At 42.6% G+C, this 5,332-nt stretch overlaps 1 long non-coding RNA gene across 1 annotated transcript; it reads right to left on the bottom strand.

The window, feature by feature from the left end:
* Positions 1-494: 494 nt before the first annotated feature.
* Positions 495-4,364, bottom strand: LOC126497446 (uncharacterized). The gene is made up of 4 exons (XR_007590615.1): positions 4,265-4,364; positions 3,713-3,795; positions 1,582-1,650; positions 495-584 (listed from the first exon to the last, which is right to left on the bottom strand). It is a non-coding gene; the product is annotated as an uncharacterized lncRNA (long non-coding RNA).
* Positions 4,365-5,332: the final 968 nt, after the last annotated feature.

Genomic DNA, 5,332 nt, shown 5'->3' with positions numbered 1-5,332 from the left:
AGTGACAAAATCATTCTTAAATTCTTTCATCCAGCTCTTGGGAGGTAGAGACAGGTGATTTCTGAGTTTGAGGTTAGCCTGGCCGACTACAGAGCACATGCCAGGACAGCTGGGACTACACAGAAACACTCTGTCTTAAAAAATATTTTTCAAACCATTCATAGTTTTGTATAAACAAATATCCACCATTTTATATACACACACTTTGAATAATAACACGCATCCTGGGATTTTAGAGGACAGTAGCAATTGTTTTTATTTCTTTATTTCAGGGCCCTTGAGAGGGAGACGTAAAAGTCTTTTAGAGCACAAACATCACCGTTGTTATTGCAGAGATATTGGAAAACAATTGTGGTTACAGTGAGATTCTTATTGCAACCCCCTTCATCAGATAATGGACACACAGTCTTGAGCAGGATGAACAAGTGAAAGCCTCCCCCAGGACCAGTCCCTAAGTGTATGGTAGAGAAGGAACTGCAGTGTCTGCTTCTTGTGAGTAGCCTGGAAGCAAATAGGAGAAACAGAGTAGGCAGAGCTGAGGAGGCCCTTCTTCTCATCAAATTCATCAGCTGCATGGTCTTTTCCTCAAAAAGAAAGAAATGAGACTGAGAAAAGAGAGTGGCTTCTTAATCTCTGGGTCATGACCCCAGCATATAGTTAGGTAATCATACATGGGCATTGTGGAAAAATTTGGCAATAGTAAGCCTTTTCTGAATGGATAATGACTGAGAATGTATTCAGATTAAATGTGTAATAAATCCAAGGCATTTGTGGTAGCACTTGCCCAGGTTGACACATGTGACTTCACTGTAGCCTTAGTTCTGACCACACAGCATGGGCACCTTGCACTGTGCACAACGTCACGCCCCTGGACCACATGCCATGGGGACCTTGCATTGCACACAGTGTCACGCCAGTGGACCACGCGGCATGGGGACCTTGTACGGTGCCTAGCGTCATGCTAGATGCAGCCCGAAACACCTCAGCTCAGATTCAGGGTCACTGTATTAATGTTATGAGCTGCAGCGTTTTTACTGGACATACAACATTTCCACTCTTATAGAAACATAATGGCCCAATTACATAAAATAAAGACTTTAAAATATTTTTTTCTGCTATCACTCCTAGCATAGAAGTATCAAGTTAGTGGATCTTTGGATTATGTTATGTTAGAAGGATTGAGTCGCTTACATGAGTTTCATAAAAAGTTGTTAAATGAAGCGTGACTCAACTGACCGTAGCAACAATGATGAATTCAATCATTATTGCTATAGGTAATTTAGGCAAACCCAAAACTTGTCCTTAGACAATGTTACTTTATGTCATTCAACTAAGTCTGTTATTTTTAGTTAATTTTTAAAAATGACTTAACTCAGATATAGACTACAAGAATTCAGACCCAAAGAGTGAACAGACCACATGTCCCTCTGATAAACATACAGCAGCACACATCCCTGTGGAGTCAGAAAGCCAGAAGAGCGCAGAACGTTGTCTGACAGTTTGCCACGGAAAGATGCGTTTTCAAAGACGAAAGGGGAGGAAACTGTTTTCAGAGAGCTGTAGGTGGGAGCACACACTTACTGTCTCAGCACTCAGAGGGCAGAGATGGGGATCCTGAGTCTGAAGCTAGCCCGAGCCGCATGGTGAGGCCTGTTGAGAAAGGAAGAGAAAGGGAGGTAAGGATGGAGGTGAGGAGTAGGAAGACTGGAAGGCAGGAAGGAGGAGGGAGGGCTCTCTGTGCGAGCTGGTGTGAGGGTGCACTATGGCGGTTTTAGGGAGCAAAGGTTTGGTGATTCAGTATCACCTTCCATTCATATCTCAGGTGGATAAATCACAGATAGGTTCGTGGCATTGGTTGTGCCACAGACACGGAGAAAAGGTCACTTGGGGGTGAGGGTGGGGTGGAGGGTGGGGGGTGGGGGGTGGGGGGTGGGGTGGGTGGGTGGTTGTGCAGGGGGACTTTGAAGAGAACTGGTGTTTTCTACATGTTTAGGGATTTAAAAAGGTATGCATTCAAGTGTGTAGCCGATGTTTGTTCATGCATAGAAGTCAAGGTACAAAACACTAAGCAAATATTTTTGTTTGATATTTAATAACTTTAAAAGGAAAAACTACAGTTGTACTAACCAGTAAGCAAACTGACTCAGAAGTAAACAATCCTTACATCATCAAACTAAGGGGAACATAAACTAGCAGGTGAATTAAACTTTGAAAATATAATGATACCGTGAAACGGTAATTCGTAGAAAATATCTATTATCAACAAATTTAAGTTGGCAGCAAACATATAATTTTTAGAAATCTGGGTGAGGGGACTCCAAGTCAAAAAGCCAGAAAAATTAACTGATTATTTTGAAAACAAAATTGTTGAGGGAAAAATAATGAGGGACTGACTACACTATATGTAAGTTAAACAAAACTAACAGAATTGAAGTTGAGCTTGACCTTCAGTGGCTCTGTGAAATGGAAATGATACGCTCAGGCTTCTCCCAAGACCCTTGAGAGGGTTCAGACGAGAGATGAGTGGCTGAAAGATGCTGAGCGCTCCGGTCTCCACTTCTCATCCCAGCATCAACAGAGCAATTACCTTTTATCTAGCTTTACTTTTTGAGCTACCATGTAAGACTACACTTGACGATAGTCTTAAATTGCCCTAACAAATAAATGTTTTAAAATAACAGGCTCACAGCACTGGAGAAGCCTTCCAGAGGAGACATACAAGTCAATAAACCACCCAGCTTTTATGGCTGTTTTCTGGTGTGTATTTTAGATTGGCCAGGGATAAAGCGGAGGAGCAAACACTGCTTCTGGCAGTGCCCTGACAGGTGGCAAGATGTGGAATTCTGGTGAAATAACAGACAGGTACTCAGAGCCGCCACTGGGCAGATTTGGAATGATGGCTTTGAGTCCTGAAATTGAAATGTAAAGAAAGGAAAGTGTACACAAAAAAGTCACACGCTCACTGAAATGTGTGGGGGAAACTCCTGTATGTAAAAGAACTGTAAGAAAAGAAAGTGACCTGTAAAATTCTAGGTGGAGGGATATGGCTCAGTGATGGGGGGCCTGCTTCAGATGCACAAGGCCCCAGGACTGACCCCTAGCATAGCAAGTAAGTGACAGCAAAAGCCAAGCAAAGCAAGGATGTGGGATTGCCTTAACATACATAAAAGTATAATGTAGCCCAAAGTGTAAGAGTAGTTTATGCATGGAAGTTAAACCAGAAAAGAATTGAAAGTGCACATTTCAAAATAAGGAAGATTAGAGATTTCCTGAAATAGTCCCAATGTCATATTACTTTCTCTTTGTAAAAAAAGGGATTCAATAGAGGATCAATAACACGATTCGATTTTATAGTTTTATAAGAATTTTCACATGAATAAATTCCCAGGTTTTTTGGGGGTGCTCTTTATTAGATTAAGGGCTGGGACTTGGTGAAAATATGATTCATTAAATCACTTCTTTTAGGGGCCACAGGAGCCAGGACCCAAATAAAAAGGAAAAAATCTTAATGTTCACAACAAATGTTAAGCCCTGGGCATCAATACTTCCATAGGTCACATGGTGGTGCCCGGTGATTCCTCAGATGACCCCTAGTGTTCCCATGGAACACACGGTGACCCCAGGTAATTCCGTCGGCTGTTTGGTGACCCAGCTCTCTGTGCTCCAGAAAGGAAAGGGAATTCAAACACAAAACTACTGAGGAAGGTCTTACCACCACAGGAGTTAGGACTTAGCTGGGACAAGAGTGAACTCTGAGCCAAGTAATCGGGATGCAGGGGATGCCAAGGTCCACTTCTGAAAACAGATCAAATTTTGAAAACTTTCATGTTGGTCATGTGGTTAAAGCACGAGACAGCATCAGAACTCAGATAGCTCCTTGAATCTTAGTTAAGCAGCTGGGGGGGGGGGTTGACATATTGTGAGAGTTTATCATTTCAAATGAACTGAATAGACATTGTGGTTTTGTGACAAGACTGTTTCAAACTATTATTCCTTATTCCTAATGCCCCAGCAAAATCATAAATTATAATTATTACATTTATTTATTATGAACGTCAGTAGACTCTGAAAGTTGTTTGAACCAGTTAGACCTATGGTCTAAAGTCAAGACCTTCATGATGCAATTATATAGAGAGACATATGATATATTCTTAGCCTGTTTTAAAGACTGTGTCTGACATCATGCTTATCAGCAGAGGGGGCAGGGTTTGTAGTCATGACAACAGAACTTAGGCCCTGGCATGGTGTGAGCATTATCACTGACCCTCATCTTCAGCCCTCATGGTGACTTCCACAAGGATTCCTGGTTGACATAGCTGCAGTTGGCAATCAGCACTTGTCATCCATACATGCAGACACGGTATCTATACACCTAAAAGTAAACAAAACATTTACAAAAGTAATCTACACGGTAAGACAGTACTAGCCAATGGAAGATCACCAGCTGTCCATCGTATTGGATCCAAATCTGCGCAATCTGTGCTTTGTCCGGACTAGTTTTCGCTTGGAGAAGGGGCTCTTTTTTATTTTTTATTTTTTTAGTTTTTTGAGACAGGGTTTCTGTGTAGCTTTGGTTCCTGTCCTGGAACTCGCTCTTGTAGTCCAGGCTGGCCTCGAACTCACAGAAATCCGCCTGCCTCTGCTTCCGGAGTGCTGGGATTAAAGGCGTGCGCCACCACCAGCCAGTGGGGAAGGGGTTCTGAAGAAGCTCCAAAGGCCTTCAGACATGAGCTGAAAGTTCTTTCCAAAGACAACTGTCACGAAACAATGTGTGTGGTGTAGAAAAGCAAAGCTCTGGCTTCACTCATGGGAATAACAGATTCAGAAATACAGACATGGAAATTTACTTGGTGCAATTAAGAATTAAACTTATCCATTGAATTTATGGAACAACTGGAGGATGTGAAGTGGACAAACCTGCAGATCCACACCAGCAGGACCTCCATGACACAGGCCAGCAATGGGCAATCCAAGAGGAGCCCTGGTGAGAGCACATTGTTGGTGTAGCAGAAACCAGGGGCCTCGAGCCAGACTGATAGCTCCAGCAATGAACCCTTGAGCCAGACTGATGGCTCCAGCAATGAACCCTCGAGCCAGGCTGATGGCTCCAGCAATGAACCCTCGAGCCAGACTGATGGCGCCAGCAATGAACCCTTGCAAGTAAAAATGAATGGACTGAGGGGTAACTGTGAGCTGCACTACAGCTTCCATGACAAGATTTTTATTTCTTGTTTTTGTTTGTTGATTTTGTTTGGTTTGGGGTTTTTCTCTTACATTTTTTAATTTAAGAATTTTTTTCCATTTTACATATCAACCCCAGTTCCCCCTCCCT

The sequence above is a fragment of the Alexandromys fortis genome, unplaced genomic scaffold (assembly GCF_014885135.2).
Source record: "Alexandromys fortis isolate MF-2015 unplaced genomic scaffold, M_Fortis_MF-2015_v1.1 scaffold_24, whole genome shotgun sequence".
In the NCBI taxonomy this organism is placed as follows: domain Eukaryota; kingdom Metazoa; phylum Chordata; class Mammalia; order Rodentia; family Cricetidae; genus Alexandromys; species Alexandromys fortis.
This window is presented reverse-complemented; position numbering and strand designations above follow the sequence as displayed.